This window comes from Centruroides sculpturatus, unplaced genomic scaffold (genome assembly GCF_000671375.1).
Source record: "Centruroides sculpturatus isolate CEXI.00-Female unplaced genomic scaffold, Cexi_2.0 scaffold44, whole genome shotgun sequence".
NCBI classification, from domain to species: Eukaryota; Metazoa; Arthropoda; class Arachnida; order Scorpiones; family Buthidae; genus Centruroides; species Centruroides sculpturatus.
The window spans coordinates 97,868-113,199 of NW_019384307.1; the positions used below are offsets into that span (position 1 = coordinate 97,868).

At 33.0% G+C, this 15,332-nt stretch overlaps 1 protein-coding gene and 1 pseudogene across 1 annotated transcript in view; one reads left to right on the top strand and one right to left on the bottom strand.

Moving 5' to 3' along the window:
* Positions 1-15,332, bottom strand: part of LOC111619770 (regulator of nonsense transcripts 2-like) — a 56,604-nt gene that overhangs the window by 35,727 nt on the left and 5,545 nt on the right. The window lies entirely within an intron of this gene.
* Positions 9,705-11,469, top strand: LOC111619772 (annotated as a pseudogene).

Below are 15,332 nucleotides of genomic sequence, written 5' to 3' on the forward strand. Positions count from 1 at the left end.
CAATCATACAATAATGAATTTTACCAAATAAGAAAAAATTTCAATAAATTATACTGTCATCTTCTGCTATAGAAGATAAAGATGATAATCTTCTATAACTTCATAATAAAAGAGAAGAAAGGAACATAGTGCCTAACTTCCTTTTTCCAAACAGATGCAGTCGAGTTATTCAATTAATTAAAAAGTATATTAGTCATTTATTATAAAATTATGTCAAATATTAACACACTTAGCAGTGCATAATATATGTTGTATAATTTTATATCTGATATTCACACAGATGAAAGTGAATTTCAACTTTATTAATAATCTAAAATTTGCTTTAACCTATTGGAAAAATTGTCAATAATTTATTTACCAATTATAATCAATAAAAACCAAAATAATATCATTATCTTTCTTAAAGTCTTTATCTGAAAACTCATCATATCTTATATAATTTTGTGATTAGTTTTTCATTATAATAATAACCTTTGCTTATTAGTAAAAAACTTAAACCTTTTCAACATATGCACATATAACATTTCTCAAGTTCACACTATTCTGTATTAAATTGTTCAAGTTTTATTTGAGTATATTTTAATTAATATTAAGTTATTAATCAGTTATTTTTTTATTTGTAGAAATAAAAAAGCAGTAACTTATCATGTATAAATTAGTTTTGTAAATTAATATAAATTTCTCACAAATTATTTCTTTTAATAAATACTTCTTTACTGATAATTGACAAAAACAATTTTCACTTCACACTGGGTTATACAGAAGAAAAATCACACTTAACCTATGTTACAAACATTATAGTACCTTATCTTGTCCAGCTGTTTATAACATTGGTTTAGTGCAATTTTACTCTGGTATAAGTACTTTTTCAAAATTTCTAAAATTACTTTCACAGTTAAATACTTAAAGAAATAAGTCCTCATGAAGACTTGACCTGAGCAACCAGTACAGCATATTTAAAGTTATTACATTTTCTTTACATTTTAAGATTTAATTATAAATTTATTCGTGATTTTAGTGAATTAGATATTTAATTTCTTTAAAAGCAATCAATATTTATAAATTTTATAAATTTTGATAGCAAAGCGAAATTATTACCAGATTAGATCGAGTTGTATTATTAGAAGTAATATAGTCTGATCTAATTCAGCAATCATTTGGCTTCAATATAACTATCAGGCTTACAGATGTTTATCTATATATATATATATATATATATATAAAAATGGACACGTATGTCCCTATATTTCACTTTTCCTCCAAAACTATACATCGCACGTGAATGGTGTTTGTATGTGGTAGTAGCCCCAAGTCTCCATTCGTGCACAAGGGGGGTTGTGTCTCGATAGCTATAAGGGTGTGGGAGATATGAGGCTGAAAGTGGTTGAAAGTGGCTTTCTATTTCGAATGTTTTGTTCGAATTTCTTCAAATTTAATTCGAACATAAAATTTGAATATTGGTTCGATTATAGAACAATTGTAAATGTTCCAGAAACGTTGAAAATAGTTCGTTTGACTTGACGTGAACAGGAGACGTCCAGAAATAGAATCGGGACCATAATTAGTCTGGAAACTGGGGACCTAATTCTTGCATTCTGTGAAAACGGGTAAGATTGACTATAATGTAATTATCTTAATCTTCACTATCGTTACTTTTTAAAAACCCAGCGAAGGGGTCCTTGCAGCTAGATTCTAGATTACTTAGAAAAACAGTCTTTTATATATAAAAACAACTATATTACATACAAATGTACAAACAAATAAAAACCCAGCAAAGCGGGTCCTTGCAGCTAGTATTTGTATAAATTTTGTAGCTTTTAAAGAAATCAAAATTATATCCATTTTTATGAATGCACAAAAAATAAAAATTCAAAAACAACTTACTTTTTAATGAAAGTTTTCTATTCCTTTTCTTATAATGACACAGTGCCTTTACTTTCTCTTACACGCAATGAAGTGGTATAATAAGGCAATAGACTATCAATACATCCACTTTATTAATTGCTAAGACAGATGTATTGATAGTCTATTTAGTCTATTGTCTTATTATACTACTTCAGTGTGTGTAAGAAAAAGTAAAAAAGAAAGTGTTCTAATTATATAATTGCTTTATTGAAAAATTTTACAATATAAAATATTAATATTTTTGGAAATTTTCAGTTCATTTTCAAAAAATTGTACATAAGTAAAAATAGTTATAACATAAATCAAAGAAATATTTAATTTGGATTTACAATACTCTTTTCATCATCAAAAAATTGATTTCATAACTGATAATATAAAATTAAAACAAAAAACAAATTTTATGATAAATTTGTTTTAACTAGAAATTTAAACATGAAGTTAAACTTACTTTTCTAAGTATCATCAGTAAGAAAAACACACCTTTAAAAATCAAGCAAATAAATTTACTAATAAAAACGTTTTTGATCAGTTTAACTCAGTTACGATGAAATAGAATACGAAAATAGAACATAAATTTAAAAATAAACGATAACCAGAATTCTAAAATAAATACAAAATAACTGAAATCGTAGTTGCAAATAATAAATAAATAACTACAGAAATAAAATAAACAATAAAAAGTAAAAATAGACAAATAAATGTCTCTTAATAAAATTAACTTTCATAAAAAGACCACCATGCGGTAGCCAAGCTGTCGGCATCTCTATGGTTGATGCAATCAGTTTTGTTACGCACTTTAAAAATCTTCAATCTTTCCAGATATTTCATAGTACTGTATTTATATTCAATGTTGGTTTGATGATCAATGCCTGCTCCCATTGCACCTGAATGTCCTGATGTTGTGCATAAGCTGCCAGCATCGCGTTATCAAGATTTTTATCAATTGTATCTTTAGGTTCTTTGAGCCACTGCTGTAAGTTGCACATAGTGGCACCCACATAGACCAGTTTTGATTTGAAACGTTGGTCGATTAACAGGATATAGTAAATTCCTGTGGCTGTATTATGATTATACAGTTTTTTATCATTCCTTAAAATTCTGAAAATCGATATACAACCTCAAGATGTTATCTCTGGCTGCTTTCTTATGTATTCCTCTTAAAAAGAGATATAATTTAAAACCACTCTTCATTTCTGGACCCTTGATTCATTCTTACGTTTGCTATTTGAAAGGTTGCAATCAACTTCTGAATCATTTCTATTGGATAACCCTATTGTTCCGCGATCTTTAAGACACAATTCAGCTCTGTTATGATGTCACTTATGCTGGTACAACGTATATATGCCCTTCTTATCAAGGATCTAAAAGCTGCCAATCTGATGTGGAGAGGATCCACTGAGTTATGTGGAATTAAAATGGGTTGAAAACACGGTTTCCTGTATACCTTGGTCCAAATTTTGCCATATATGCAAGAGATGGAAATGTCCAAAAAGTTTACCATTGTTTCACTCTCCTGGTCTAATTGTAGGAATAATCCATAGGGATTATCATTGATCGCTTTTAAAAATCACTGCAGGTTTCATTTTCTCTGCCACAAGATGAAGATATTGTCAACATATCTAGTATATAAGATAATGAGATGTTGGAATTTGGGTAGAATGTTGTTTTCTAATTGTCGCACCATCAGCTCACAAGGTATTGCTGACATGGGACTGCCCATGGGTACTCCTCTTCCTTGTAAGTATACTTTGTTCTCAAATTCAAAGAATGACATATAACATACAAAATGTGCCAGTTCCAGTATATAATTGTGATGCTTTCACACATCATTGATGTTGGCAAACAGGAAGTCCCTTATTGCACAAAAACAAGATAATAGAACGTCTCAATACCAATTCTCTGGTAGACAATGAATACATGACAGTCTTAGACTTCAAAACGATATACAGTAGAGCGTCGATTTTCCGAAAGTCAATCATCTGAAAGATTTCCAGTCGGCAAATTTAAATTTTCGCCAGTGCTGTGGAGCTTCAATCTTTGGCTATGTCTTGGGCTACTCAAATATTTTACGTTTTTGATACTAAATTAACATCTGAAGTATAATTTTTTATTGTTTTTATATTTTTCAATATATTTATTTTGTTCGTACAAAATAAAAAAATAATTTTTAATGATACAATAGTCTTTGTTAGGCTTAACATTGACGAAAATTCAACGCAAAGCGACAAGCAAAGGAGAAAAATTTCAACATCGGTTATGTTAAACTATTTTTTCGTACATAAATCGGTTATCCGAAATATCAGTTATACGAACAACCCCAGTCCCCAATTGATTCGGAAAATCGACGCTCTACTGTATCTGTCTATAAAAGTACCTCCTCCAGCGAGTTATTAACTGAAAGCGGATGGTAAATAGCCTTAGTATGGTAGAATTTGACGAGCTGTTTCTTGATCAAAAATGTCGGAGAATTACATTTCTCGATCACCGAATGTATTTGGTTTCTCAGCTGTGCGTCTTCGTGAATGCAAAAATTCTCAGTGTTTTTGGTGCGTGGACTGTGGAGTTGTGCATATGTAAAAATCATGCCAAGAGAGTAGAGGTGAATCTTTTAACCCTTTGTTGTAATGATTCTAAAAAGTTGATGGGTGCTAGATGGTATTCTGTAGTTGTAACATATTCTCTTAATTTCTCATTGTAGGTTGATCGTTTAAGCAACACTACTCCCTTCGATTTATCTGCTTTCATCAGAACTATGTTATTTTGTTCCAACCATTGGCGTGATTTGCGTATAATGTTCCAAAAATGTCACATGTCTGAATCATTGCTTTCCTCATGTGCTGTCTGGAAATTGGTTTTCCAATAAAAAAAATCCTGACATGTGTCATTCATACTTTTAGTGATTAATTCAATGTCCAGTATAAAGGTTTCTGGAAGTGGCAAAAAGTTAGGAGCATAAAGAGGACCAAATTTTAAGGCATCCAAAATGCTTGTGGTGGTATGATATCATCCCATGCTATGACTTGGGAGTTTCCAGCTCTGCTTGGTTTAATATTTTGCATGCAGAGGATCCATCTTAGTTTCCATATATATTTCCATTTCAAAGTTCTTACGACACACTGTGATAAATTAACCAATCTCTCATTCACTACTTCAATTAATAAACAAAGATAAAGAATCTTCAAATACCGGATTAATATAAAAATAACCACTTAATAAAACCAATAACCGGTATTAAATAATTGTAAAATGATCCTTCCCTAGGACCTTTCTCAAGCAGCGATTCGTCTTTAGAATAAATATGAACGAAGACCAGTAAATTGCGATATTCGAAAAATTATTCTTCCGAACAACATTTCAAAAGTCAAAATTCAACGTTAATGTGAATCACGTGCATTCCCGAATTCCGTAAATAAATTCAATAAAAAAAATAAAAATAAAAAATGTTCGGTTTACATATTCCTATGCACGATGTTTACACCCTATTTATGAAATGTATTATTAATGCGTATCTTCTTTCTGTAGTAGGGCCTGCCATGCAAGGGATAGGGTAATTTCATCCCTCGAGTTAATAGGTTCAGACGTGTTGTATGCCTTACAGATCTCCATTTGTTCCAACCATTTGATGTGGTCTGTAAATGTAGTGGTAATGAGGAGTCTGGCGTTATCAAAGTCTACCGAAATTTCCGGGTCCGAAGCATACGTGGATAACGAAGTAGTAGCCCTGTTGTGGATGATGTCACTTCTGTGTTCCGCCCATCGGACACCAATCGAACGCTTAGTAGCACCAATGTAGATAAGTTGTCTCTCAAATCTGTGGTCCACGAGGGGAACAGCGTATACCCCTGGCAGCTTATCCTCCTTAGGTTTATCTTTTTCATTGCGTAAAAGCTTAAACATAGACGGACATCTTCTGAACGACAGTCGTAATCCTTGTTTTTTAGCGATTTTTTGGTATAAGGATACGAGGAAGGGGTTGTATGTGACTATTGTGATGGGTAGNATCCACGTATGCTTCGGACCCGGAAATTTCGGTAGACTTTGATAACGCTAAACTCCTCATTACCACTAAATTTACGGATCACATCAAATGGTTGGAACAAATGGAGATCTGCAAGGCATACAACACGTCTGAACCTATTAACTCGAGGGATGAAATTACCCTATCCCTTGCATGGCAGGCCCTACTACAGAAAGAAGATTCGCATTAATAATACATTTCATAAATAGGGTGTAAACATCGTGCATAGGAATTTTTAAACCAAACATTTTTTATTTTTTATTGAATTTATTTACGGAATTCGGGAATGCACGTGATTCATGTTAACGTTGAATTTTGACTTTTGAAATGTTGTTCGGAAGAATAATTTTTCGAATATCGCAATTTACTGGTCTTCGTTCATATTTATTCTAAAGACGAATCGCTGCTTGAGAAAGGTCCTAGGGAAGGAACTGAAAACATTTGCAGTTCATTTTACAATTATTTAATACTGGTTATTGGTTTTATTAAGTGGTTATTTTTATAATAAACAAAGTTCAATTAATAAAAAGAAATTTATTTGCTGGAATTTTAAAGATGTGTTTTTCTTGTTGTCTAATTATCCAGTTGATAATTGAAAATATATTGAAGTATCATCAGTGGTTTTTAATAATAAAGAGGTATGTATAGTAGAGCCAAATGCTGAAATTTGTCATTTCTTGAAGTATCAATACTAGCATATCCTATTATAATCATTTATTTCATAATCTGTATAGTTTTTCTGGTCACTTCTTGAAATGCTAACTTTGTTTCTGCAAATGTTGAAACAGGTAAATATTTCAGCATCTCTCTAATGAAATAAGGTTTGGTTTATTTGGTTATGGCAACACGTCAGTGATCTGCTGAGGGGATACCTCCTGAAAGGATTTTTATGGAAAACACTCTTATTTAGGTGTTACCTGGAAAACTCCATTTGGCCAGCCCACTGGTAATGCACAAACCCATGAACAACTACCAGTGTTCAGTGGTTTTATTCACTCAGCCACTAGTGGGGCTCCTAATGAAATGAGGTATTTCACATAATGTGTAATAGCTTATTAGCACATGACATAAAACAAGATAGCTGAACATTTTCACACTTCTGTATATTATAACTTTGAATTATTGATAAAAACCACACTTTTTTAATACATATACATCAATTTTCATAAAATTTTAGTAAATAATTTTTTTGTAAACACATTTCCTATTGAATTTTATTATAAGTGCAGTACTTCAAGAATAAAGTTATTTGTCTTTATACTGCAAATCCCATTACAGAGCATTCAGAAATTGTGGAACAATTGTGTTCACAACTTTTTAGTTAGGGCTCCTACTACATTTCTAGGATGTGATTGACTTGTAAATATATTATATTCATTGATTATTTGATAAAATGATAAAACTGATGTTATAAGAATGAAAACCAATAAGTACAGTCAAATAATATGATAATGAATTTTAATGTATCTGTGTTGTAAGTTATATTAGAGCTCCTAAGATATGCAAGGGTGAAGAGATTCCAATGCCATAAACAACCTCCAGAATGATCTTGTTTCCTTGGATAAGAAGGTAGTCCTGATAAAAGAGCATGATGCAGCAATTGCAAAGTACTCTCTTAAGCAAACTCGACTGTAATTTTGTTGTGAAAAGTTGTTTGAAGTGGAGCTGAAATTATATCTCGCCCACCTACAGTTTGCAAAAGCATGCCACCCAGCCTCTCTGTATGACCAACTTGGGAAACTGCAAAGTATTGCATTGTTATTTGCTGAAAAGATGATCTGTGAAAAGTTATATAAAATATGTAGAAATAGTACAATACATGACATGTCCATTGATTCTCAACTGAATTCTATATAAAACATTTAATTAGGTTCTCTGATAGTTAATCTACAATAATGGAGATAATCATGGAGTTAATTGAATGCATTTACAATAACAACTAAATGCAAAATACTACTGAGTTATTAAAAGTTGAATTATTCTGATTTCAGAGATCATATTTAATGTTCTCTTTCAACCTCAAGCATATTTTCAATAAATGAAAAGCTGAAAGTCTTAATAAAGAAGAAATCTAAAACCACCTATGAAGAGAACTAAAAATATAACACATGTCATTAAGAACTGATATATTTTGAAGAAGAGAATATAAAATAAAAATACAGGTAGCACTCGGTTTACGCCGGTTCAATTTAAGCCAATTCACAATAATGCCGCTGCACAATTCGCGATTTTGCTGTGTAATTCCCCGACTTTCCCTATGCCAGACTGATTTTCGTTTCAGTGTTGACGTATTTACCGAGCCGCGACATTGTACATTCATTAAAACAAAGATTTTTATTGAATATATTTATTTTTTCTGTTTAATAATAATATTATTGGGTATGTATACATTTGCATTAAATTAATATTAAAATACTAAACGTTTAGGTACCCAGGAGTCAAGTTATCAAATTTAATAGTCCAATAAATGGCGTCCGAATCCATAGCGCCATTGAATTTATCCTGTATCAGTTCGTTCAGGAAAACACCTTATGACGCAGTAACACTTCCGGCGATCACAAACTATCGTTAGTGAGACAAATCTACTTCTCTTTGGCCAGATGATATCTATCTCTCCTTAATTTTCCCGCTCAAACTGAACTGATCGGAGACCAGTGGTCGACCAATCAGTGTCTCCACTTGTCCATAGCTCTATGTCGGGTTAACGTATCCTTTCAACTATGGAAAGTTTGATCATTGAACTTTGTGAGTTAGACAATGATTGGGAGCAAAGTGCAAATGTAANACTTATGTAGAACCTAACGCTATACCTCACTGTAAATACGGGTTTGTTTTATGCCGATTTGATTTGCGCTGGCTTTTGTAGGAACGGAACTGCGGCGTAAACCGAGGGCTACCTGTATATATAATTATAATAAAGTTACAATAAATTAAGTTAATATATAATTATATATACAGTACATTATATTGTATTAATAAACAAAATTATTTGCGTATTTTTCACTTACATGGAAATATACCTCAGTGTAAATATGGGTTAGTTTTACGCCGATTCGATTTGCGCTGGCTTTTGTAGGAACGGAACTGCGGCGTAAACCGAGGGCTACCTGTATATATAATTGGCATATGATTTCTTAATGACCACTCAATCAACAAATGCAGAGTCTGTGAGTGTCTTTTCTGAAGTTAGATATTTACAAAAATAAGGTCATGATTTGCAGATTACAATCTTAACAAATTAAGTTTTTTGTGCTTATTTTAAAAAAAAATCTGATAAACAAAAAATGTTTGGTTTTGAAACAAAAACAATCTATCTATTAGCACCTTTAGCTATTTTTATTTTATATTATATTTATATCCAGAATAAAATTTTTCTTCTTCATTTAGCTTCTTGTTTGAAATTGTATCAGATTATTATTTCAGCAACCATATAGTGCTGTTTTTCCCAAACTTATCATGATGACTTCTGTATATTATAACTCTCTTTTTATTCTTTTAACAAAAAGCATTTCGAACTCATATCAGCCCTCTTCAGTTGATATATAGTTGTTACATAATAAAATTTGGTGAACAAAACAAATAGTAAATACACATTCAGTCTTAAAAATTCTTCAAAAATTTATTAAATTCACAAGATATGAAAGCTATTTTTTAAATAAGGTCCGTTTTTTAATAAGAAGAAAAATACTGTAAATATCATTAAAATATATTTTTTTCCATATTCTATATACAGTGGAACCCTGGTTAACAAATGTCCTGGTTAACGACCAAATCGGTTAACAAACTTTTACTTTTCAAAAATTTTGTATCGGATAACGAACTTAATGGCTTTTTGTGTCAAATTTGTAAGCTTGCTGTCATGAAACTTTCTGAACCACTTACGGCACGTGGAATCATCAATGGCTCCCTCACCATACACAGAACATATTTTTTTGTGTGTCTGCGAAGCATTCTTGCCTTTTCAGAAATAAAAAAGCATAATATGTCGAAAATGCTCCTTATTTTCTGCCATTTGTAATGCTTAACAAAATTTTAAAAACACAACTAAGTAACACAACTTTATTCTCAAATATTAGCTGAGATCCCTTTTGCCAAACAACATTGAAATTTTACACTGTGAAGGAAATAACACTTCAGTGTTGCATTTTTAGCCAGCTGGTGCTAAAAACAGGACAAACTTTTGCATCAACCCAATAGTTTCCAGCCATTCTGGAACCTCACAAATTTCAGTTGCTCTTAGGCATGTGCGAGGTAAGCATTGCTTTTTCAAGTGTGCTAAACTTTGTTTTTTAGTTTTGTTATTTATACTGTATATTTAATCAATATGGCACCGAAGAAAGAGAAAAGTGACAGTGGAAATAGAAAACGTTTTAGTGTAGCATCAAAGAAAGAAATTATTGCAAAATACGAGAATGGCATTCGTGTTTCTGACATCGCTAAAAAATATAATGTGGCAAAATCGACTATCTCTACAATTACTAAAAACAAAAAAGCATTTAAGGCTGCCAAAGTGGCTAAAGGAGTGGATGTGATATCGAAACAAAGATCTAAAGTTTTAGATGAAGTTGAAAAGCTGTTGCTAATATGAATCAATGAAAAGCAACTTGCTGGAGACACTGTTAAGTGAAGCTATAATTTGTGAAAAAGCTAAAAATTTATACAATGACTTGTTGACACAGACACCCAGTACAAGTGCAGACAGGCAGGACTTTAAAGCGAGCCGAGGGTGGTTTGATAGGTTTCGTCAACAAACTGGCATTCAGTGTCATAAGACACGAAGAGGCTTCAAGTTCAGATGAAAAAGCAGCAAAAGCATTTGTAGATGAATTCGCAGAGTTTGTAAAAAGTGAAGGATACGTCTGGAATAAAGTGTTTAATTGCGATGAGACCAATCTTTTTTGGAAAAGAATGCCTAGATGAACGTACATAACCCAAAAAGAGAAAGCACTTCCTAGACACAAGCCCATGAAGGACAGACTCACTCTTTTATTTTGCACTAATGCAAGTGGTGACCTCAAAATCAAGCCACTTTAGTCTACAAAGCTGAAAATCCCTGTGCCTCTAAGAGCAAAAATGTGATAAAGTCCAAATTGCCTGTACAATGGAAGGCAAATAGTAAGGCATGGATAACTCGGACTTTATTCATAGATTGGCTCACAGAAGTGTTTGCTCTTACTGTTAAAAATTATCTTCAGGAAATGGATCTTCCTCTTAGATGTCTTCTCTTAATGGATAATGCTCCAGCACATCCACCAAATTTAGAGGACGACTTGGATAGTAAACATGACTTCATCAAGGTGAAATTCCTTCCACCCAACACAATTCCATTACTGCAACCATTGGATCAGCAAGTGATTTCCAATTTAAAAAATCTGTATACCAAGGCACTGTTTACCATGTGTTTTCAGGTTACCAATGATACCGACTTAACTCTTAGATCTTTTTGGAAGGAGCATCTTAACATCCTGCATTGTATCAACCTTATTGACAAAGCCTGGAGTGAGGTCTCTCACCACACTTTGCAATCGGCCTGGAAGAAACTTTGGCCAACTTGTGTCCCAGAGTGAAACTTTCAGGAATTTGAAGAAGAGAGCTTTCCTGATGTAGTGCATGAAATCGTGTCCATTGGCAAGAGTTTGAGAGTAGAGGTAGATGATGCAGATGTAGAGGAGTTGCTGAAAGACCATCAAAATGAACTAACGACAGAAGAGCTGGTTGCCATGCAGGAAGAACAGATGAAAGTCTTACAAGAAGAGCATTCATCAGAGGAAGAGGCTAGGGAAGAAATCACCAGTGCTGAGATCAAGGAAATTTGCAGAAAATGGAATGATGTGCAGGAATTTATCGAGAAGCACCATCCTAACAAAGTTGTGTTTAATAGGGTCATTAATTTAATGAACAACACTGTGCTAGTGCATTTTAGAAAAATTTTGATTAAGAGAGTAAGACAATCAACTTTAGACCACTTTCTTGTTCCTTATCAAAAGAGACCTCGACTCGAAGAAACTCCCAATGCAGTGCTACCCGATATTTTTATGGAGGGGGATTCCTCTTCCAAGCATTAAGCTCTGTAGAAACAAAGGTATGTACAGTGCTACTTTATTAAATAAAGTTTACATATTTGTTGCTGTAATGATAGATACTATGTTTTATTATATTTTCATCAAAGAAAACCCATTTTACAAATAAAATTACAAAAATACTGATGGCTAGAACGGATTAATTGTATTTGTATTAATTTCTATGGGAAAAATTGCTTCAGTTAACGAACGGACTCGTGGTTCATTAACCGGGGTTCCACTGTACTTATATCTACTTTTCTTCATAATTTCCAGTTTTGTTCAAACATTTGTCATACCGCTCGACAATTTTTTTAATTCCAACTTCAAAGAAATCTGCCGCCTGTAAAAAAACCCAGTCCATGACTGCAGTTTTCACTTATTCATTGTCATTGAACTGTTAATCACCAAAAAACTCCTGTAAATATCAAAACAAGTGATAATCACTGGGTGCAAGGTCAGGACTGTAAGGTGATCCAGTTGTTCCCATCCAAAAGAACTGATTAAACCTTGTGTTTGTGCAGAAACATGTGGCCTTGCATTGTCATGGAGCAACATCACACCAGAAGACAGTAGACCACGCCATTTATTTTGTATGGCATGCCAGAATTTTCTCAAGAACATACAATATGCATCAGAATTGATTACAGTAGATCCCCCTATAAAACCGTTTCCTATAGTTATGATTCCTATAAAAATTGTGGCAGTATCCGTAAACAACGGTAAAAATAACTCCTATAATACGTAAAACGTCATCGGGCAGCCGAACTACTTTCCCGCCGTCCGTAGCGCCACGCTACGGACGTTTAGGCGGATAAATTGAGTTTAGTATCGTCTGTTCATATAATTATATATAAATTAGGTACTGTACATATAATTATATATTAATTATATATAAATTAGGTACTGTATATATAATTATATATTAACTTAATTTATTGTAACTTTATTATAATTAAATATATATTTTTCGCCGTCTAGCGTCACGCTACGGCGAGTTAGGCGACCTATCGTCTGTCCAGTACTGTAATTTTATACATTTCTTGTGAAAGAAACATTTCTTATTTAACGGCCATAAAAATTATTTATATTAAGGATGTCTCCAAAGGTCAACGAAGTTTTCGCAGAAAAATAATATCAGAAATCGCGGCCGCAGTTTGATGCGCTGTTCCGCGACGAAACCAAGCTTTAGCAACGGGCGTAGTCGAACGGTACACACTCGGTAAGCAATCCTACAATTTTTTGTTTATAACGTAGTTTATACGGATTATTTTCAAAAAAATATACGTATTTTGGAAATGTTGAGTCGAATTAGTCTAGAATCGATTAATTTTATGAAAGAAAACCTTTCAAACAGCCGTAGTCCGTAAACTATGATTCCTACAAAATTGATTCATAAAGAACGAAACGTATCTACCGTCTTATAGGGGGATCTACTGTATTGTGCTTCTCGACATAAAATCCACTAACAAAATCCCTATCCTGTTCCAAAAGACAGTTGCCATAATTTTCTGTGCTGAAATGGACTGTTTGGCTTTCACTTTGGTTGGCGAAGATGTGTGTCGCCATTCCATTGACTGTTGCTTGGACTCAGGAGTCATTTGAGACACCCAAGTCTCATCTCCTGTAACGATGTGGTCCAACAATTCATCTCCTTCCTGATCGTATCGAGTCAAAAACGGTAAAGCACTGTCCAATCTTTTTGTTTTGTGATCATCAGAAAGCAGTCTTGGAACCCACCAAGAACACAATTTTTGATAATTCAGTTTCTCTGAAACAATAGTATACAAAACTGATCTTGAAACCTGTGGAAATTCAATTGATAACATTAAAATTGTGAATCATTGGTCCTCTTGAATTTTGTTATCCACATCACAAACCAAATCTTCAGAAATCAGAGAAGGTTGGCCCATCATGCAGATTAACCATGGCTCATCATGCAGATTAACCGGCCGGTCCTTGAACATTCTCACCCACTTTTGAACTTTGCTATCACTCATAGAATTATCACCATAAACTTCACAAGTCTGACGGTAAATTTCCACTGTTGCCAAGTTTCTTGAGTGTAAGAAACTTGCACTCAAGAACTTATCAGCAAGAAACTTGCCGATTGTGAGATACAATCTGTTATTCGATAAGAATCGAATAATCTGTTATTCGATAAGAATCGAATAATAGATTGTATCTCACAATCGGCAGGTGGCTCAATTTTCTTAAACACTATAAACTTACAGCTCAGCACACACAGCCGATACGGTTGCAAATGGTGTCAAAATGCACGCAAAGCATGCTCAGAGTAGACGCACATACACACTGCCATGATCACGCATCATTCTCACTCTCATTCACAAACGGACCTTATTTAAAAAATAGCCCTCGTAGATACCATAAGATGAACACATGTTTAAAGTATGAGTAAACTACAGAGAGCTTATTTTTATTTTCTGTAATGTACAATTACATGTGAATAAAATTATTACTAATGTTTACTATAAATAAAATACTGCAATAATTGGATGCTCACTGTATATTTAAGTCAAAAAATATCTTAATCTAATAACATTTAAACTATTCCATTTTTGTTCTAACCTGAGGATGACTTTTAAACAAGGCTGAAGACATTTGTTCAATTAATAAATTGGTATTACTAGATTAAGATGTTTTTGACTTAATATTTCTGTTTTTTATTTTCAATATTAGTAGTTTTTTAAAAAAGAAAATAAAAAATACCTGTAAACTGGTATTGAATGAAAAATTTACCAAATTAACACTAATTGAAAGGTCTATAAATCTGCATCTCTACCTTTTCTTCATAATTTCCAGTTTTGTTCAAACATTTGTCATACCGCTCAACAATTTTTTTAATTCCAACTTCAAAGAAATCTGCCGCCTGTAAAAAAACCCAGTCCATGACTGCAGTTTTCACTTATTCATTGTCATTGAACTGTTAATCACCAAAAAACTCCTGTAAATATCAAAACAAGTGATAATCACTGGGTGCAAGGTCAGGACTGTAAGGTGATCCAGTTGTTCCCATCCAAAAGAACTGATTAAACCTTGTGTTTGTGCAGAAACATGTGGCCTTGCATTGTCATGGAGCAACATCACACCAGAAGACAGTAGACCACGCCATTTATTTTGTATGGCATGCCAGAATTTTCTCAAGAACATACAATATGCATCAGAATTGATTACAGTAGATCCCCCTATAAAACCGTTTCCTATAGTTATGATTCCTATAAAAATTGTGGCAGTATCCGTAAACAACGGTAAAAATAACTCCTATAATACGTAAAACGTCATCGGGCAGCCGAACTACTTTCCCGCCGTCCGTAGCGCCACGCTACGGA